The 22,950-nt window shown below is 41.4% G+C and overlaps 1 protein-coding gene across 1 annotated transcript in view; it reads right to left on the bottom strand.

Moving 5' to 3' along the window:
- TENM2 (teneurin transmembrane protein 2) overlaps positions 1-22,950 on the bottom strand; it is a 1,209,082-nt gene that overhangs the window by 1,068,226 nt on the left and 117,906 nt on the right. The gene's annotated exons all lie outside the window — the stretch shown is intronic.

The following is a 22,950-nucleotide window of genomic DNA, read 5'->3' as shown; positions in this document are numbered from 1 at the left end:
ATAGAGGACTGGCTGCTGTACTTGGATTGCACCATGTACTCATTCTCATGCTAGGCCTCCTGGACTGGCATCACTGAAGATATGACTTTTAATTAAATACAGTAAACAAAAAGGGAGCTTTAAATTTCCATAAGATCCTATATATTGGTGGAAGAGTTATTCTTACATCTCAGTTCTGTATAACACTTCCCCACTCCTACTTCTTATTTGAAGTCAGAAAATACTTTTCTCAGAGAGAAAATTCCGGAAAAGCTTCTCTGCCATCATCTTTGGACCCCTTCTGCCCACAGAAGGAGAGAGAAAGAGAGAGAGAGAGAGAGAGAGGAGAGGTGGCGGGGGAGGGAATTCGAGAGAGACAGAGAGAGAACAAAAAAGTAGAACTTAACGTAATAAAATGGTGACAAAAATAAGGGCTAACTGAAAAGTGAAAGGCTTCACTCAGACTGAACTAATATGGAATGGTCTCTCATGCTGGGAAAATGAGTTGAAAAGAACCCATACTGGGAATCAACTCCCACCATCACCATAAAAAATAAATATGAAAAAAAAAAAAAAAAAAAAACAACCACCAAACTTAACGCCAGTTTTTACTTTCAAATTAATGCTTTGTCTTTGGAAAATTCACACAAAAGGAAAAGCGGTGGTGGGTGGGAAGGCATTTCTGCTTTATTCTCTTTGAATTAGCACAAAGATTCAACTCTTTTCTTTGGTTGGCTCATCATAGGAGGCAGTGGGTGGTGAGGAAAATGGGGCTTGATGCAAACCGGCCTTGCAAAGAAGTACCTCAGAGGACCAGCCCCTACTAGACCAGTCAGTCTATCCCCCCTCTTACTTGATGGTGGTACAAAGGACAGAAATTTATACCTCAACCCAAATACAATTTACACACTATGAACAAAGTAGGGATGGGGCTATTTTCAGGGCTCCCTAAAAACACAAAAAAACACAACACACACACACACACACACACACACACAACAAAAAGAAAAAAAAAAAACCATTGGCATTTAAAACAATAAACTGGCAAGAAAAAAAATGCAAACCTTTCTCTTTTGGGAGCTCATGTTATGCAAGGACTTATTTGAGACCAGTTGAGAAACACATGTCAAAAGGAAGTAAGGCACTCCTCACCGCCCTCAAAGAGCTTATTTCTCAAAAGGGAGAAAATGTGAAGTAAGGGAGAGGACACAGCTTGGAAGAGGCAGACAGGCCAGCAGAAATAATAGCAGATGCTGAGAAAAGTTACATAGAGAAGGTGAGGGCTCACTGCCCTCCTGGAAATGGAAGAGGGTGGCCACTGTGTCATTGTCATGTAGATGGAAGGCAGATTTGCTGCTTGAGAGGAGATTAAGAAATATGGGATTAAGAGCCTCTGAAAGCACTGGGCCTGGAAACTCAATGGATAGGGAAACTCCAACAGTGACCAAGAAGCTGATCGCAACAGTGATCCTTCCCTCCAGGGAAAAGATGAGAATGCCAGCTACCAGAGAAGGTATAAACTGAACCACCAGATAGCAGGCCGATTAGAGCAGAAACATATTACTCTCCGTGCAGCTGAAAGTATTCACACATCTTTATGTTCACAGTCCTTTAAACACAGAGCAACTCAATAAATTCTTATTTATGTGATGTCACCAGCAGCAGCGGTGCCTAGATGGTTTCCTTCTTTTGTTTTAGGCAGAAGGAGAGACAATGCACATGATTTTTTCCCTTCCATGTCCGCTAGTGACTGCCCTTGGAGTTGCAGTGTTAAGATGGGAGTGGAAGGATGCTGGCAGTTTTACCGTACATCTTTTTATTCACAAAGACTTCTCATCTTGAAACCGGTTCTTTGTTTTAAATCAGGCATCTACTGATGAACCGTGAGACCCAGTACAGCTCACCAGGGGCTGAGGCGGGGTATACACTATGGAATTAGGACAGTTAAACACTGAAATCGATCCTGCCTTTCTCCTGCCGCTGTTGCAAGCAGTTGCGACTCCTGTAGCAAGCAGTTTCTCTAAGCTATTAATTTTATTATTAGCACACCTGGAGGCATTGTTTCCCTCCGGGAAAAGCAATTCAACTGTGTGTGCTACAAGGCTGCTGGCAGATGATCAATGACACAGCTGGGATGGGACAGGCGGTGATGCCCTGTCCCCACCTCTTTGGAATATGGGAGTGATGGATGCAGAATAAGAGATTCGTTTCCGATTTCCTCCCTGCACTCTTTCAGCAAACTTTGGTTACCCAAACTTTGCTTTCTTGTTTGTTTTTAAAGAAAACAGTAAAAAAGAGAGGTCCTCTAAAGTTTTAACTCTGCCACTTCACTTTGGGGCTTCCTGCAAGCTAGGTCCCCATTCTAGTTCTCATGTGAAATGCAGACTTGGAAGAAGGGAGGAGGAACACCTAGATCATCAGAAGTTGTCAAGTGACTGCTCATAGGCTCACTCTCTTTTCCAATGCATTGCCCTTGGCCAGTGTAATGTGGGCCCTGTAAACTGCATGAATATGTGCACAATTTTTGAAAACATATTACCCAGCTTTCAGAAAGCAAGATATTTCATTCGAACATCCGGATACCTGGTTTCTCCTTAGAAAATCAGATGCACATACAACCCTGAATCTCTATGGCTTATTGTGCAATTAACAGAGTTGAAGAGGGATGGTCCCTTTTAGAGAATGCACGTGCTCTGGGCTGCCCACATCCTCACTCAGCTCACATCACCTGCTCTGCCCCTGTGCAATTGACTTGGCGGTCTCTGGTGGAGATCACCTCCACAATAATAACTTAAATCATGTGAGAATATGCCAATAACTCCCTTCTCAGACTCCTTCAAGTCTCTGTTTTCCCTCATTCTTTACTTTTTCTCTTTCCTTTCTCCCTCTTTGCTCCTCTTTCTCTCTCTCTCTCTTTTCCTTCTTTCTCGCAACTTGTCAGTGTCTCTCCCTACCACATACACACACACAGACACACACACACACAGAAATAGACACAGATGTAGATATAGATGTACATACAGATGTATCATACTCCAACAAATGCTTAACAAAAGTCCATCTTACAACAGAGCATACAGAAAGAGGACTTGGAGTATGTCCAAGCTGATGTCACTGTTTGAAAGACATCCAGATGATTGGGTTGAGGTTGCCTGATTTATGATTATATGGACAGATATTCATCTGTGCTTATAGGGCACACAGTGCTGAATTACTTGCCAGAGAAGTCCCAGGACACAGTCTATTCATTTTTCTGGCACATGTTCTGATGTTCTGTACTGCCTAGGGTGGCAGGGAAAGTGCAGTTTACAATGAGAAGCAGGTTTTGCTCACAAATAATCAATATACTGAGTTCTGCCAGTGCCAGGCAAAAGTATTAAGGAGGTCACGGACCCTTGTCATCCAATTTCTGTATCCGTCAAAGACTGATCCTCTCTCCCATTCTTTTAACAAACGTCGATTGAGCAAATACTACGTGCTAGGCTCTGTTCCAGGAACAAGGGATGGATAGGCTTTTAGCAAACCATGCTATAGAAGAAACCCACGCTTTGGAATGAGACAGATGTGGGTTTGAGGCCTGCTTCTACCACTTATTCTACTTCTACTGTTTCTTTCTGTCAAGTTACTTAATTTTTCTGCTTTTATATACTTTGGCTTTTACAAAGACCACTAGTAAAAGTGGTCATGATAATGTCCATCTCTAGTAGAACGACAGAAAAAAGAAGCAACTGCTCCCCATTCTCTGGTGACTCCAGGTGGGACCTCTCAGAATGTACTGCCAACCTTGGCATTCAGGATCCAGAATCGATTAACTACTTCACGAGCAACATGGTAAAACATGAAAGACATGGTACAGACATGAAAGGTGTGAGAGTTACACAGTCAGGCATACACATTTGTTAGAACTTCACAGTAAGATTTTTGCATTTATATATATATTACATTAAAAACTGTGAATAAATAATAATTGTGTGGAAGGAATGAGGAGTAAGTGGAGGTATAGATGATATAGCAGAATGTTAATAATTATTTAAGTTGGGTAATAGGTTTATGAAGGTTCATTATTCTGTTCATTTTATTTTGAATATATTTAAACTCTTTTACAATGAAAAAGTTGTAAATGTGTTTTAGAAATTTGGTATCCAAACACAGGTGTGCATATGAGATGGTAGAGAGCTCGGAAAAATAAAAAAAATATATAAAGAATCATTTATGAAGTTAAATTTATTTTTTATTATCACCTTTTTGTCCTACATGTGCTTTCTTATTTTTTAATATTAAAATATATATTCTTTTACAAAATGGTAATAATAATACATTACTAACAACAGCTATCATTTATCAGAAACAGGCCTGCAGCCTATTTTGTAACTAAAGGTTTATCAGAACATATCATTCCTTGGGACCTCCCACGTGGTGCAGTGGTTAAGACTCCGTGCTCCCAGTGCAGGGGGCCTGGGTTCGATCTCTAGTCAGGGAACTAGGTCCTACATGCGTGCTGCAACTAAGAGTTTGCATGCCACAACGAAGGAGGCTGCGAGCTGCAACTAAGGAGCCCACCTGCCGCAGCTAAGACCCGGTGCAACCAAATAAATAAATAAATAAATAAAAATTTAAAAGAACACATTCCTTTACATATCGTCTATAGCTACTTTCATGCCCCAAATGCTGAGATGAGTAGTTTAATTAATTTAGGCTATGAATGGTTAACAATGCCTTAATGTGTCACCACTCCCAGCTAAGACATTAAAAGCCCCCCTTAAAATGCCAAAGTGAGCACAAGGACACAGCTATACATCAATTCCAGGAACTGAGATGATGACACTCTTTTGTAGTAGGGGGACATTTTTCCCCACTGAGACTGACTTCTTCCATACATCCCACCAGCTGCTCTCAGTGTTTATTCTATTTTTATAATTTCATGGATCAGCATAAATATATCATAACCCCATATATAGGCTGGCCAGTGTTCTCTACTGGCGCTGAACCCTTTCAGGAGATAAGGGATGGGAGTACAGTACAGCAGATAAGAGCATGATGTTCAGCAACTAAGGGACCTCACGCCTTGCTCTGTTAATAAACAGCCATACAAACAAAGGCTTTTAAGCCCAATGTCCCCATCCAAACAATGGAGATGAGAATATTATTCATCTTCGAGGGTTTCCTGAGGATTAATAAGAAATTGCAAAGGAAGTGCTTATCCCAGCTAACATTTATGGAGCATTACTATTTTTATACCTTGTGTTGCAAATGTCATTACCTCCCAGGGATAATGATCCCTGATAAATTGGGTTTGCCCAGGGACCAAAAACTGAAGTATGTGACCTTCAAGAGGTGCTCCCTTGTCCCCCCACCATTCCTTTTCACCTTCGTGAGTCCTTGACTCAAAACTCAATTTCAGAAGAAGGGGAACAGCTCTTCTCAAGTCACAGGTGTCTCACATGGAAATCTCTTCCAAATTTATAATTCGGTAACTCTGCATGCTATCTTAATAGTCTGCAGTTCCAGTAATAAAGATAGGTTAATTTTGCATTAGATGAGCTTTAATGTACATTCAGAAATCAGAAACTAGCTTATGTGTTCATTAGTGGAAATCTTGCCTAAAGTGGGTCATGTCGAAGTAGAGGAAATTGAGAGACTTTGAGAAGAAAGAGGTGATTTGCTTCATGTGTCATCTTCTATTATTTATGATGAATTCAGTGGTTGTGAATCAAATGAGTCTGACAGTATTGGATTGGCCAAAAAGTTCGTTCGGGTTTTCTGTACAATGTTATGAAAATCCCGAACAAATTTTTTGGCCAACCCAATATCACTGGTACATATTGGTTTGAGAGGTCATCAGGGAAGCAGCTTCTCCCATGTTTTCGGTATCCTTTGTCCAACTTCAGCAAAGGGGCAGGGGAGGAGGGGCTGCTATGGCCTCATCACCAGTGAAGTAACCCCTGGTCCATAACCTTTGACTTGACACAGAAGCAATGAGGCCTCCTTAGCAGTGACTTGTGCTTATCTAGAGATGTCATGCAAAGAACTTGGGATTGAAATGAGACAGACGTGTAGTTGGCTTTTGGCTTTGCTCGCCATCTTGGGCAAAATGCCTCACCTTTGTGAGTCTCAGTTTCCTCATCCAAAAAACTAGAAACAATGATGGCTAGGACAAAGAAGGACGCCTGAAGAGGACACAGCACAATTTCTGTCAAATAAGCTCTAAATAAACGCATTCTCTGTGAGGGTCCTTGAAGAGCACTTTACTACTGTAAACACTCAGTAAAAGGCCATTTTCACCATCATCATCTTCATTGTCACTGCTGTCATCAAAAGCTGACTGGTGAGATCAAAAATTATTTTTATAGACCTCATAGTCTATAACACCCCAAATAGGCTCAAATGACAGTATGAACTTTAAAAGGTAAGCCCTTACCTGCAAATAGCTATACCTCCCCTGGGCCTGTGACTCTGCCTAGGGTTAGAGGAATTTGTATGTGAAAATAGAGAAGCCATTCCCATGTGTTTGGGGGTTTTGTCCCCTCCCCCCCCCCAACATTCCATCTGATTTAAACTGTGTGGTAGAGTCCCCAGGCTGTGTACAAAGGAAAGAATTCACAGGCTCCACTTAAGGGAAGTTGAAACGCTTAAGAAAACAAAGGTATCTTCTGCCTAAGTTTGCCGGGTGTAGGTGGGGAATCAGATTCACACTTCCATTTAACAGTCACAGGAACTGCACACCTACAGTGATTTCCCAGGGGTGCAACGCTGCAAACGTACCCCAAGGTGTCAGGAACAAATCACGATGTCTGTCTTTCCTGACTACAACTGCAATGGACGGGTTTTAATGGCTTTAAAAGAAATAGGAACTGACACTAAAATGACACTTTTTGTGAACAAGATATATTAGAAATTTTCCACACTCCTCCCCCGATCAGCAAGATTTTCCCCTTTGAGAGAAAAGTGCTCAGTCTGTGCTTCTATACTGTGGTAGCAACGCAGATTCAAATGTAGGTGTTTTCCATCACTGATGTCAAACTTGCACAGAAAGGGGACTAGATCCCATAGATGCCGTAAGACTCCTTTGCTGCCTTCCCCCTCACATCCATTACAGGTATTTAAGTCCTACAACATTGTTTGCCTTTCTTTCTTCAACCTCCCATAATATTAGGTACAAAAAAAATCACCATCCACTACCGTCATGAATAAAGCTCCATATTCATACAACCCAGCGAGTCAGAAATCATTATTCCCTACTGCATCTTAGAGAAGGGTTAATGCCCTGAGATTTCCCAGCCATGATGGAAAGGCTCAAAACCAACAGAAGGGAATTGGTTTCTTTCTTCATTGTCCTATTTCACTGATATGATGATGACCAGACCTTACATGTGATTTGTTCTGTTAAGTGTATGCTGGACTAGAGTCTGAAGAATCAGTTTCTACTTCTTGCTCTGCCCCTGGTTAGCTGTGGGCATGTGCAGAATTCCCTTATCCTACCGAGATTTCAGGGTCCTCGCACATAGAGTAAGGAGAGACAGGCAATTAAACAATAAAAAAGTTTTCATGTCTTTTACCAACACCTACCCACTGGTAGTAGCTCTAGGGCTCCCTGTGTTGAATGGATTCTGGTGCTGCAATCTGGACTCAGCAGAAAAGCCATCATGGTTGACAGGTGCTGCCTGCACTAAGCTGGGAGGGAGGGAGGAGAAGCAGTGAGTACCACCTTTCCTCCACCTAGGTTAGACCCCAGAATGATGGACATAAAACCATATTATCCAACTTTAACACTGGGCGCTACTAAAGAACTTTTCTTGAAAATGAAATGTTTCCTTTCAATCCTGTGAGGCCACATATGGATGTTGCTAATGGATCTGGTGACATGGCACTGTGCCAGCAAGATCAATGTAGCCAGTGTCTCTGCTTCACTGTCATGTTTTTTCTGTGTGAAAGAATCAGAATTCAAGCAGGAAGAGGCAGAAGAATTTTTTGCAAGGCTTGAGTCCCACCTACTTCTTCAATGCTGTCCAAAGCACACCTAAACAAACTGCCCATCTGATCCCATTGGGAGTGGATTTTCAAGTCCTTGAAATAAGCAGACTACACCATCGTGTCTTTCATTGTACCATACACTTGTGTACAAATATACCACATCTTGTCCTTGCGTCCTTGCCTATCCTGTAGAGACGTTAGCTGCACTCCTTTCCCCGTTTTCAAAATGATCATTTCCTCCTGTTACTAATAGGCATGCTTTTCTTCTAAGGAAATAAATATAATAAAAAATAAATAAATAAATAAATAAAATTAATATAGAGGATTCTCGGGAAGATGGTGGAAGAGTACGATGCAGAGATCACCTTCCTCCCCACAGATACATCAGAAATACACCTAAACGTGGAACAACTCCTAAAGAACACCTACTGAACACCTACTGAACGCGGGCAGAAGACCTCAGACCTCCCAAAAGGCAAGAAACTCCCCACATACCTGGGTAGGGCAAAAGAAAAAATAAACAGAGACAAAAGAGTAAGGACAGCACCTGCACCAGTGGGAGGGAGCTGTGAAGGAGGAAAGGTTTCCACACACTAGGAAGCCCCTTCGTGGGCGGAGACTGCGGGTGGCGGAGGGGGGAAGCTTCGGGACCGCGGAGGAGTGCACAGCAACAGGGGTGCGGAGGGCAAAGTGGAGAAATTCCCGCACAGAGGATCGGTGCCGACCGGCACTCACCAGCCCAAGAGGCTTGTCTGCTCACCCGCTGGGGCGGGCGGGGTTGCGAGTTGAGGCTCGGGCTTCGGTCGGAGCGCAGGGAGAGGACTGGGGTTGGCGGCGTGAACACAGCCTGAAGGGGTTAGTGCGCCACGGCTAGCCGGCAGGGAGTCCGGGAAAAGTCTGGACCTGCCGAAGAGGCAAGAGACTTTTTCTTCCCTCTTTGTTTCCTGGTGTGCGAGGAGAGGGGATTAAGAGCGCTGTTTAAAGGAGCTCCAGAGACGGGCGTGAGCCGTGGCTAACGGCGCGGACCCCAGAGACGGGCATGAGACGCTAAGGCTACTGCTGCCGCCACCAAGAAGCCTGTGTGTGAGCACAGGTCACTATCCACACCCCGCTTCCGGGGAGCCTGTGCAGCCCACCACTGCCAGGGTCCCAGGACCCAGGGACCACTTCCCCAGAAGAACGCACGGCGCGCCTCAGGCTGGTGCAACGTCACGCCGCCTCTGCCGCCGCAGGCTCACCCCACATCCGCACCCCTCCCTCCTCCCGGCCTGAGTGAGCCAGAGCCCCCGAATCAGCTGCTCCTTAAACACCGTCCTGTCTGAGCGAAGAACAGACGCCCTCCAGTGACCTACACGCAGAAGCAGGGCCAAATCCAAAGCTGAACCCCGGAGCTGTGCGAACAAAGAAGAGAAAGGGAAATCTCTCCCAGCAGCCTCAGAAGCAGCAGATTAAAGCTCCACAATCAACTTGATGTACCCTGCATCTGTGGAATACATGAATAGACAACGAATCATCCCAAATTGAGGAGGTGGACTTTGAGAGCAAGATTTATTATTTTTTCCTCTTTTTGTGAGTGTGTATGTGTACGCTTCTGTGTGAGACTTTGTATAGCTTTGCTTTCACCATGTGTGCTAGGGTTCTATCCGTCTGTTGTTTTTCTTTAAAAATTTTTTTTTCTTAATAATTATTTTTTACTATAATAACTTTACTTTATCTTACTTTATTTTACTTTATCCCCTTCCTTCCTTCCTTCCTCCCTCCCTCGCTCCCTCCCTCCCTCTCACCCTCCCTCCCTTCCTTCCTTCCTTCCTTCTCCTTTTTATTCTGAGCTGTGTGGATGAAAGGCTCTTGGTACTGCAGCCAGGAGTCAGTGCTGTGCCTCCGAGGTGGGAGAGCCAACTTCAGGAACCTGGTCCACAAGAGACCTCCCAGCTCCACATAATATCAGACAGCAAAAATCTCCCAGAGATCTCCGTCTCAACACCAGCACCCAGCTTCACTCAACGACTAGCAAGCTACAGTGCTGGACACCCTATGCCAAACAACTAGCAAGAAAGGCCCACAACCCCACCCATTAGCAGAGAGCTGCCTAAAATGATAATAAGTCCACAGACACCCCAAAACACACTACCAGATGCAGTACTGCCCACCAGAAAGACAAGATCCAGCCTCATCCACCAGAAGACAGGGGCCAGTCCCCTCCACCAGGAAGCTTACACAACCCAATGAACCAACCTCACCCACTGTGGACAGACACCAAAAACAACGGGAACTACGAACCTGCAGCCTGAGAAAAGGACACCCCAAACACAGTAATGTAAGCAAAATGAGAAGATAGATAAACACACAGCAGATGAAGGAGCAAGGTAAAAACCCACCAGACCAAACAAATGAAGAGGAAATAGGCAGTCCACCTGAAAAAGAATTCAGAGTAATGATAGTAAAGATGATCCAAAATCTTGGAAATAAAATGGAGAAAATAACAGAAACGTTTAACAAGGACCTAGAAGAACAAAAGAGCAAACAAACAATAATGAACAACACAATAAAGGAAATTAAAAATTCTCTAGAAGGAATCAATAGCAGAATAACTGAGGCAGAAGAACGGATAAGTGACCTGGAAGATAAAATAGTGGAAATAACTACTGCAGAGCAGAATAAAGAATGAAAAGAACTGAGGGCAGTCTCAGAGACCTCTGGGACAACATTAAACGCACCAACATTCGAATTATAGGGGTTCCAGAAGAAGAAGAGAAAAAGAAAGGGACTGAGAAAATATTTGAAGAGATTATAGTTGAAAACTTCCCTAATATGGGAAAGGAAATAGTTAATCAAGTCCAGGAAGCACAGAGAGTCCCATACAGGATTATTCCAAGGAGAAACACACCAAGACACATATTAATCAAACTGTCAAAAATTAAACACAAAGAAAACATATTAAAAGCAGCAAGGGAAAAACAACAAATAACACACAAGGGAATCCCCATAAGATTAACAGCTGATCTTCCAGCAGAAACTCGGCAAGCCAGAAGGGACTGATAGGACATATTTAAAGTGATGAAGGAGAAAAACCTGCAACCAAGATTACTCTACCCAGCAAGGATCTCATTCAGATTTGATGGAGAAATTAAAACCTTTACAGACAAGCAAAAGCTGAGAGAGTTCAGCACCACCAAACCAGCTTTACAACAAATGCTAAAGGAACTTCTCTAGGCAAGAAACACAGAAGAAGGAAAAGACCTACAATAACAAACCCAAAACAATTAAGAAAATGGGAATAGGAACATACATATCGATAATTACCTTAAATGTAAATGGACTAAATGCTCCCACCAAAAGACACAGATTGGCTAAATGGATACAAAAACAAGAACCATATATATGCTGTCTACAAGAGACCCACTTCAAACCTAGGGACACATACAGACTGAAAGTGAGGGGATGGAAAAAGATATTCCATGCAAATGGAAACCAAAAGAAAGCTGGAGTAGCAATTCTCATATCAGACAAAATAGACTTTAAAATAAAGACTATTAGAAGAGACAAAGAAGGACACTACATAATGATCAAGGGATCGATCCAAGAAGAAGATATAACAATTGTAAATATTTATGCACCCAACATAGGAGCACCTCAATACATAAGGCAAATACTAACAGCCTTAAAAGGGGAAATCGACAGTAACACATTCATAGTAGGGGATTTTAACACCCCACTTTAACCAATGGACAGGTCATCCAAAATGAAAATAAATAAGGAAACACAAGCTTTAAATGATACATTAAACCAGATGGACTTAGTTGATATTTATAGGACATTCCATCCAAAACAACAGAATACACATTTTTCTCAAGTGCTCATGGAACATTCTCCAGGATGGATCATATCTTGGGTCACAAATCAAGCCTTGGTAAATATAAGAAAATTGAAATTGTATCAAGTATCTTTTCTGACCACAATGCTATGAGACTAGATATCAATTACAGGAAATGACCTGTAAAAAATACAAACACATGGAGGCTAAACAATACACTACTTAATAACGAAGTGATCACTGAAGAAATCAAAAAGGAAATCAAAAATACCTAGAAACAAATGACAACGGAGACACAATGACCCAAAACCTATGGGATGCAGCAAAAGCAGTTCTAAGAGGGAAGTTTACAGCAATACAATCCTACCTTAAGAAACAGGAAACATCTCGAATAAACAACCTAATCTTGCACCTAAAGCAATTAGAGAAAGAAGAACAAAAAAACCCCAAAGTTAGCAGAAGGAAAGAAATCATAAAGATCAGATCAGAAAGAAATGAAGGAAACGATAGCAAAGATCAATAAAACTAAAAGCTGGTTCTTTGAGAAGATAAACAAAATAGATAACCATTAGCCAAACTCATCAAGAAAAAAAGGGAGAAGACTCAAATCAACAGAATTAGAAATGAAAAAGAAGTAACAACTGACACTGCAGAAATACAAAAGATCATGAGCGATTACTACAAGCAAGCCTATGCCAATAAAATGGACAACCTGGAAGTAATGGATAAATCCTTAGAAATGCACAACCTGCCAAGACTGAATCAGAAAGAAATAGAAAATATGCACAGACCTATCACAAGTACTGAAATTGAAACTGTGATTAAAAATCTTCCAACAAACAAAAGCCCAGGACCAGAATTCACAGGCAAATTCTACCAAACATTTAGAGAAGAGCTAACACCTATACTTTTCAAACTCTTCCAAAACATAGCAGAGGGAGGAACACTCCCAAACTCATTCTATGAGGCCACCATCACCCTGATACCAAAACCAGACAAGGATGTCACAAAGAAAGAAAACTACAGGCCAATATCACTCATGAATATAGATGCCAAAAATCCTCAACAAAATACTAGCAAACAGAATCCAACAGCACGTTAAAAGCATCATACACCATGATCAAGGGGGGTTTATTTCAGGAATGCAAGGATTCTTGAATATATGCAAATCAATCAACGTGATACACAACATTAACAAATTGAAGGAGAAAAACCATATGATCATCTCAATAGATGCAGAGAAAGCTTTCGACAAAATTCAACACCCATTTATGGTAAAAACCCTGCAGAAAGTAGGCATAGAGGGAACTTTCCTCAACATAATAAAGGCCATATATGACAAAACCACAGCCAACAACGTCCTCAATGGTGAAAAACTGAAAGCATTTCCACTAAGATCAGGAACAAGACAAGGTTGCCCACTCTCACCACTCTTATTCAACATAGTTTTGGAAGTTTTAGCCACAGCAATCAGAGAAGAAAAGGAAATAAAAGGAATCCAAATCGGACAAGAAGAAGTAAAGCTGTCACTGTTTGCAGATGACATGATACTCTACATAGAGAATCCTAAAGATGCTACCAGAAAACTACTAGAGCTAATCAATGAATTTGGTAAAGTAGCAGGATACAAAACTGATGCACAGAAATCTCTGGCATTCTTATACACTAATGATGAAAAATCTGAAAGTGAAAACAAGAAAACGCTCCCATTTACCATTGCAACAAAAAGAATAAAATATCTAGGAATAAACCTACCTAAGGAGACAAAAGACCTGTATGCAGAAAATTATAAGACACTGATGAAAGAAATTAAAGATGATACAAATAGATGGAGAGATATACCATGTTCTTGGATTGGAAGAATCAACATTGTGAAAATGAGTATACTACCCAAAGCAATCTACAGATTCAATGCAATCCCTATCAAACTACCACTGGCATTTTTCACAGAACTAGAACAAAAAATTTCGCAATTTGTATGGAAACACAAAAGACCCCGAGTAGCCAAAGCAGTCTTGAGAAGGAAAAATGGAGCTGGAGGAATCAGGCTCCCTGACTTCAGACTATACTACAAAGCTACAGTAATCAAGACAGTATGGTACTGGCACAAAACAGAAATATAGATCAATGGAACAGGATAGAAAGCCCAGAGATAAACCCACACACATATGGTCACCTTCTCTTTGATAAAGGAGGCAGGAATGTACAGTGGAGAAAGGACAGCCTTTTCAATAAGTGGTGCTGGGAAAACTGGACAGGTACATGTAAAAGTATGAGATTAGATCACTCCCTAACACCATACACAAAAATAAGCTCAAAATGGATTAAAGATCTAAGTGTGAGGCCAGAAACTATCAAACTCTTAGAGAAAAACACAGGCAGAACACTCTATGACATAAATCACAGCAAGATCCTTTTTGACCCACCTCCTAGAGAAATGGAAAGAAAAACAAAAATAAACAAATGGGACCTAATGAAACTTCAAAGCTTTTGCACAGCAAAGGAAACCATAAACAAGACCAAAAGACAACCCTCAGAATGGGAGAAAATATTTGCAAATGAAGCAACTGACAACGGATTAATCTCCAAAATTTATAAGCAGCTCAATAACAAAAAAACAAACAACCCAATCCAAAAATGGGCAGAAGACCTAAACAGACATTTCTGCAAAGAAGATATACAGACTGCCAACAAACACATGAAAGAATGCTCAACATCATTAATCATTAGAGAAATGCAAATCTAAACTACAGCGAGATATCATCTCACACCAGTCAGAATGGCCATCATCAAAAAATCTAGAAACAATAAATGCTGGAGAGGGTGTGGAGAAAAGGGAACGCTCTTGCACTGCTGGTGGGAATGTGAACTGGTACAGCCACTATGGAGAACAGTATGGAGGTTCCTTAAAAAACTAAAAATAGAACTACCATATGACCCAGCAATCCCACTACTGGGCATATACCCTGAGAAAACCATAATTCAAAAAGAGTCATGTACCACAATGTTCATTGCAGCTCTATTTACAATAGCCAGGAGATGGAAACAACCTAAGTGTCCATCATCGGATGAATGGATAAAGAAGATGTGGCACATATATACAATGGAATATTACTCAGCCATAAAAAGAAACAAAATTGAGCTATCTGTAATGAGGTGGATGGACCTAGAGACTGTCATACAGAGTGAAGTAAGTCAGAAAGAGAAAGACAAATACCATATGCTAACACATATATATGGAATTTAAGGAAAAAAAATGTCATGAAGAACCTGGGGGTAAGACGGGAATAAAGACACAGACCTACTAGAGGATGGACTTGAGGATGTGGGGAGGGGGAAGGGTAAGCTGGGACAAAGTGAGAGAGTGGCATGGACATATATACACTACCAAACGTAAAATCGCTAGCTAGTGGGAAGCAGCCGCATAGCACAGGGAGATCAGCTTGGTGCTTTGTGACCACCTAGAGGGGTGGGATAGGGAGGGTGGGAGGGAGGGAGACGCAAGAGGGAAGAGATATGGGAACATATGTATTTGTATAAATGATTCACTTTGTTATAAAGCAGAAACTAACACAGCAATGTAAAGCAATTATACTCCAATAAAGATGTAAAAAAAAAAAAATTAATATAAAGGTGCCCCTGAGGCTTACCAAAACCTTATCCTAAAACATTAGCTGCTATTTAAAAAAAAAATGACACAACAATTCTCTTTGAATAAAAAGGTTCCTTTCGGACTTCTCTGGTGGTGCAGTGGTTAAGAATCCGCCTGCCAACGCAGGGGACATGGGTTCGATCCCTGGTCCACGAAGATCCCACATGCCGTGGAGCAACTAATCCCGTGTGCCACAACTACTGAGCCTTCTTGTCACAACTACTGAAGCCCATGTGCCTAGAGCCTGTGCTCTGCAACAAGAGAAGCTACCGCAACGAGAAGCAAGCCAACCACAATGAAGAGTAGCCCCCGCTCGCCGCAACTAGAGAAAGCCCGTGCACAGCAATGAAGACCCAACGCAGCCAAAAATAAATAAATTTAAAAAAAGAGGGTTCATTTTACCGGACTTCTACCTTCTTGCGGTTGGTCTCTGATCCTCTTGTTTCTACGTACACAAAACATTAAGATTAGCAAGAAACTATTATGAGTTAGTTCCAGGTTTTGAATTTTTTTTTTTTTGCTGTATGCGGGCCTCTCACTGTTGTGGCCTCTCCTGTTGTGGAGCACAGGCTCCAGAGGCGCAGGATCAGCGGCCATGGCTCACGGGCCCAGCCGCTCCGCGGCATGTGGGATCTTCCCGGACCGGGGCACCAACCCATGTCCTCTGCATCGGCAGGCGGACTCTCAACCACTGCACCACCAGGGAAGCCCTGAATTTAATTTTTTATCAAGGGATTGCTCAAAGGAGAAATGGGGATGACAAGTGTATTAGTTTTTTATGGCTGTGTAATACATTACCACAAACTTAGCAACTTACAACATTTATTATTTCACAGTTTCTATGGGTCAAGAGTCTGGGTATTGCTTAGCCAGGTCCTCTACTCAGGGTCTCACAAGACTAGAGTCAAGGAGGGTGTCTGGACCTGAAATCTTATCTGAGGCTTGGGGTCCTCTACAAATTCACTGACTCCTGGCAGAGTTCAGTTCCTTGTGGTTGTGGAACTGAAGCCCTCAGCTCCTAGATGCCACCTGCTGTTTCCTGCCACATGGCTCCCTCCATAACATGACACTTTATTCTGTCAATGAGGACTATCTCTCTGCTCTTGATGCCTTCTTTTAAAAGGTTCACCTGATTAGGTCAGACCCACCCTTAAAATTAATTTAAAGTCACATATTAGGGACTGAAATCACATCTGAAAAATCCCTCACCTCTGCCAAAGAATGTAACCTAAACATGCAGATGAATTCCCATCATATTCACAGGCCCCACCCACACTCAAGGAGAGAAGGAGGGTATTACACAGGATATAGAGAGAAGGGGGTGGGGTCTTGGGGACTGTCTTAGAAATCTACCTAAGTATGTGAAAGCACATAGATGGTTGTCTACATGAAGAAATGGAATACTAGACAAAGAAATCTGGGAATGATCAGAAATAGTCTTCAATCAATCAATCTCATTCACAAAAAAGCAATTATATATATATATAAATTTATATATATTCATATATATAACAATGCTACATAGCAACACTTATTGATGTGCTAGTATACCCAAAACATAAAGAAAAAAAGGAAAATATTTACCAACTGCACAATAAAGGATAACAGAAATAACTTAAGCACATCTACACATGATATTAAAAAACTGAAGGAAAACAGATATTTCACTAGTAATTAATAAATTCATGCAAAAATATTCAAGCTTCTAATAATAATACAAAGGAGATAGTGTTGCCCACCTGCATTAGTGTTGCCCACCTGCTTAATTAGCTCTTTTCAAACAATGAGCATATCCAGGTTGGTATGAGTTGGTGAAGTGGGCCCTCTCAAACACTGATGATGCTCAGTGTAGAGAAAAGAGAAAGCCAGTGGGCCTTAAACATATTTACAGGTTTTGACATAGAAAATGTATTAGCCTACCAGGCTCCTTCTTCTCCTAATGCCATAGTCCTTAGAAACCTCAAGTAAAGTATTAAGGGGAAAAATAAATTACCGAGATAAATCCTTGGGAGATTTCACTGGGCACATGGCTTACGTCACACCATGAGAATCAAGCAAATACAGATTCCACTCTGGCTCCATGATGAAGAGTTTTGAAAAGAGAAAACAAAGCTCTGAACATACAATAACTTCAAATATTTCCAACCTAGAAGTCTCATTCCTCTCTTGCTGCACCTTTGCTATCAACCACATAGGTCATAGGGAGAGGGGATGGAGAGTTTTGTTGAAAGGTGGAGAGAACCTTAACAAGAGCTATAGCTTTCAGGAACAACCCTGGTTCTGTTCGGAAAGTATTTTCTCATCCTTGAAAGCTGTAAGCCATACCTTAAAAACCTTACAATTACAGAATTTATACATCAGGTTGAGGAAATCATCATTATCCTTATTTCACATTATACCCTTATTGATGGAGGGTTGTGACCATCCAAGGTGACCCTCCAAGATCTGGGGCATGATTATTTAATGGAGATAGTCCAGTTCAATTAGCCAAAAAAGAATAAAACAAAGCCATGCCAATATAAAATTGTTACAATCATGTAAATGTCAGACATTCAAAGCCAGCCTGCCTCAAAGAATTTGGATAAAGTTTGAGTGAAGGTTGCCATACTAGAAGTTTTTTGAGTTCATTTCCAATAATTTTCTTTTAAGTTTAGACTTTTGCAGGACTATTACGTCTCACCAGATTCTGACATGGAGAATTTATGATAAGCAAATAATCTAAATCATGAATGAAAAGTTATATCACAAGGTCCCTAGTAAAGTATTATTTTTAACAGTGGAAAAAGAAAAGAAAAAGAAATATGCTTATGCCTCCAAAATAGGGGACTGGGCATTTAAATTTTGTTACTTATATATGTTAGAATACTATGAATACATTAATGACCATACTATCTAAGGTTGCTGTGATTTAGGAGTGTGAAAATTAGAACACGAACTCTTAAAAAATTCTACAAGCTCTAAAATAATAAACTGGAGCCCTAATTGTCAACTGTGGCTTTCAAAAGCTAAATTTACACATTATAAAAGTGGAGATGCTTTTCTCCCTTACTTTGTAGTAAATATAAATTAGAAATTTTAAGTCTCCTTCAGACCATGAGTGATTCTATAAACTACAATAATTTATAAAGTACTTTTCTGGTAAAAGACCAGTTTGTCTGTCTGTCTGTTTATTTAGGGACTGCATGATTGTATTATCATTTCCATCTCAAGCTGTAGCAAGTGGCTTTCTTACTGTGGTCATTTTCCCAGGGTAGGGGGGAAAGTGATTCATACAGGAAGACTTTTTATAGATGTGAATTACTTCATACATGAAAATAAGTAGAAAGTAACACAAACAACTGTTGAAATTAAAAGGCAAATACATGAACCTCAGCAGAACAGAAACATCATGGATCTAATTGATCTAAATCCACACATCCTTCGGGTTTACTTCATGTGCAAAAGGACCAAGAGAAAATAAATGCCAAATAATTTCTCCCTGCATAGAGAGACATCATGGATTTTTATTACCTTATTTGCCTCTATCTTCCAAATTTGCAAACATACATTATTTCTATAATTTTAAAGGTCTCACAGACATAAGAAACAAGGTTCAGAGCGAATGTAAATGCGGCTTTCACTACCACGTAAAGATTCCTCCTGGCTGTGCTAAATTATTTTCATCAGAAACAGTTGTTTCAAGCCACACAGAACTGGTCACATTACTTGTCAAAAATTAAACACCTTGTCAAACTCTTCCCTTTGTGGCATTATAAACAGTTGTCAAAAGTGAGCTGTTGGCAAAAGCAGCATAAAAGGGGGGAAAAATGGTCTATTTCTCTTTTATACTAGGTGAAGCGTTTCTTATAATTTTAGCAGTCATTAAGATTTACTAATGAAGACTTGAGATGGAGTCTAAAAAAAGGAAATATAAAGTTAAGTGGCTCATTTTGTGTTTTGAGAGGTAAAATATTAAGAGGAGAAAGAAGTGCTATCTCATCAATCAGAAACCTCATAAAGCTGGGAATGTAATGCAGCCCTTTCCAGCAGTAGCCTCTGCTGAAGAACGCCCTTGGCCTAGCGAGACTCTCTTCTAATAGGTGAGAAGCGATTTCAATCTCCATACCCATTTAATCACAGGGCCGTCTGAGCACTGACTGCCAATTATCCTGAATTATGTGTCATATAGTAGGTTTGTGATCTGGGCTATAGTGCAATAGGGACCCAGCAGAGACCACCATGTTGATTTGACAAGGCTCTTAGAGTGGGGATGAATAAATTAACGCAACAGAATGATTCTGATGAACAGAAAGAAGATTGGAGCCAAGCTCCCAGAGATGGAAGATTAGTGACTAATCAGCTCTAACACCTGGTTTCCATAACACTCTAATAACTCCTTGCGCTGTAACAAAACACAACAGCCTCTGCCAGGGGGGAAAATGTGAAATAGCCTCAAAAGTTATGGCTCCGGGGTGTTTTATTCAAGACAGAATGTATTTCACCTGTTCTTGGAAAATTATGACCAGCAGCAATCCTCCCCCACTCCACCTCCTTTATAATGGGATGGAGGGCAGGGATGTGAATTCTAAACAAGCAGGTTCCCCCCAGAACATATTGAATGAGAAATCCACTGCTGCTGACTTTTCAATTCAACTTACATCACCTAAAGGGAGGAGGTGGAGGGAGGAGGAAGGTTAGGGAGGAAGATGTGGGGGGAGAGGAGTCCCAACAGCTACTGCTGATGGGACTTTGGGACACCCTAAGGGGGACAGAGGCCCTAGGTAACAATCAAGACTGGCCTCTTACCTTTAGGTTCAGGGTGAACAAATGCAAAAGCCTCCAGACCACTACTTTGGTTAATCTGGAGAGAATGTCAGGCCCTTAACACCTATCATGTAACACCCAGGTGCAAGACACAGGCAAAAGTACATACAAAAATAAGCTAAGATCTTCAAACCTACCTGGTGTTGCTGCCTCTTGCCGGACACGTGAGGGAGTGCCATTTTGGCCAACGCTGTTATCAACATCAGAGGAGGTGGCCCTCTGAAGATAAGCATGATCCACTGTCGGCCTCCCTTTGGCCATTCACTTCCTGAGAGGCAAGTCACTAATTACAGCATTCCTTGTTAAATCAGACAGTACTTAACTGAGAACAGTTGATTCACACAGAACATCTGAGATGTATGCTGGAGTAGCGTTCTGACATCTAGCAGAATCAAAGTGTTGCAGGAAGGGGGACCCCTTCCAGGTCCTGAAAGTGGGCTCTTGTCTAACACTCGGAAATGAATTGTCCGAGGAGACACACCTACTGACAAAGCAAAAGACTTTACTGGGAAGGGGTGCCCGAACGGAGATCAGTTCCCTCGATGAGGGAAGCCGGAAGAACTGCTCTGCCTCGGGGCTCGTGGTCTCAGGTTTTATGGTGAGGGCGTTAGTTTCCGGATGGTCTCTGGCCAATCATCTTGCTCGGCCCATATTTGGTGATTCAGGGTCCTTCCTGGTGGCGCGCGCATCTCTCAGCCAAGATGGACTCCAGCGAGAAGGACTCTGGGAGGTCGGTCGTCTCCTCCCTCTTTTGGCCCCTCCCAAATTCTCCTGGTAAGTTTTCAGCAGCAGCGCCAAGTTCCTTATCAGGACCTCCTGTTGTGAGACAACTCTTGCAAGGGGTTAGCATCCTGCCTGGCCAAGGCGGGCAGTTTCGGGTCAACGGTTCCCTAACAAAAGCATAAGAATGATTCTCTTACGACTGTTTAACAATTTGTTAGTGTATCTCTTAGCTGACCTCAACTGGCAAATCTAAGACACTGAGAAGACCTAATTTAATGACAACGAAGTTTAAAGCCATGGTTGGTGGTGAAGAGGGGTTATTCACATTACCAGAAAAAAAAAAAAAAGATTTTGTTTTGAAGAAATTTTTTTTTTTTGAAGAGGCATGGTTAATTCTGCTGGATTTTTTCAAACGTGATTTGATGCAGGACAAGGAGATTGACACTCAACTTTTCAAAGACACAATACCTTTTTTAAAGGCGGGTACCAGGCCTGTCTTTAAGGCTTCTATTCCCAGCTGATTTCTATTCATACTACTGGACTTCCTTGTCACAATCGGTTTAATTCTGTTACTTCATCTCTAGCCGGGGGTGGGATCATCCATTTGGATTTCTTGTTTCTTTTGTATTCATGTTATTTCCCCATACAGGACACATGCCTCTGCCCCACATTCAGCTCGGCAGGCCGGGAAGACCCACGCTTTTTGCAGTGACTTGACAGAGAAGCCAACTGCGTGTGGTCCCAAGGGCTGTTTCCAAATTTGGTCTCCCAAAGGGAATCTCACTAAAGTCCTCCAGGCATGCTTTAATACAGACCCATTTTCATAGTTCTATTTGTTCTAACACCTGATTCCTTCCTTGTCTCAGCAAGCCTCGCTGAAGACAGACTGGCGGAGAGCAACTGTTTTACCTATATTACACAAGACATCATTTCCTTTACCCCCTTTCCAATGTTTTACCCCCCAAACTTAAATTGAAGCCTAAGGATTAAAGGTGAGAGACCCTTCTTTCAAATGCAAGAAACCTATATGAGTTCATAGCTGATACTCTCTTTTGTTTTATGTTCCCTCTATTGAAATACTTGAGTGAGTATTGTGAAATGAAGTAAAGATTCCTCTTGAAATAGACTTTCAAAGAGAAATTCAGGAGAAAAAAAGTAAATCTTTAAAAGGGTTGATTGAACTTGTAATCATGAAAGCCACACTCTGGGACATTTGCTGAATTCCACTTGGTTAAATGTTTTATCTTCTTGCCCCAAATTATAAATGCCCTAAACCATAAAGTAGAAAAGAGCTAGACATCATCAATGTTCGGCTGAAAAATTACCCCTGCCACCACCAAATGGATTTGCAGACAGTCACAGCAGTCAGCTCCGCCTTAGTGGGAACCACAGGGGGCAGTTTTGTGGGTATAAAGCATAGGTGAGAACATAGGTATTCGTATAACAAAACCCTCAAACCTGGAGGGAAAGAGGCTTTGCTTCCTGCCCCCTCAAAGACACTCTGAAGGTTTCTGAGGGCCATGAAAAGAGAATGGAAGTTTGCAGTGAATCTGAAAACTTCGTTTTTCTAAGCAACTGCAGCCAACAAATGATCTTCAAGAAATGGAACCAAATGATAGTCTAGTCTCCCCACGCCCTCTATGTGCTTCTCCATCATCAAGTTTAGACAATAGATAGGAATAGATAGGAATCTCGCGGAAGAGCTTGAAACCCAAGACAGTGACTCCTTGTGGGTCACAGAACTTTTCAGAATCTGGTGAAATATATAAAACCTCACTCCAAAAAAGTGCAAGTATGCACATACACATAACAATGTGCATATCATTTCAGGGGTTTAGTCAAGGATAAGAGTCACTGTAGATGATATAAATAAAATAATTTATTTTGGTCACATACAATGTCATACCAGCATGCTAAAAATCCCACAATCAATTAGATTCTTAGCTTCAAGATGCAGGATCAAAACTCGTGTGTTAAATGGGTTATAGTAAGGAAAAAAAAGAGCCCC

The sequence above is a fragment of the Monodon monoceros genome, unplaced genomic scaffold, assembly GCF_005190385.1.
Source record: "Monodon monoceros isolate NGI ecotype Baffin Bay Population unplaced genomic scaffold, NGI_Narwhal_1 Super_Scaffold_12, whole genome shotgun sequence".
Lineage (NCBI taxonomy): Eukaryota > Metazoa > Chordata > Mammalia > Artiodactyla > Monodontidae > Monodon > Monodon monoceros.
The sequence above is the reverse complement of the archived record's forward strand: the minus strand, read 5'-3'. Positions and strand labels throughout refer to the sequence as shown.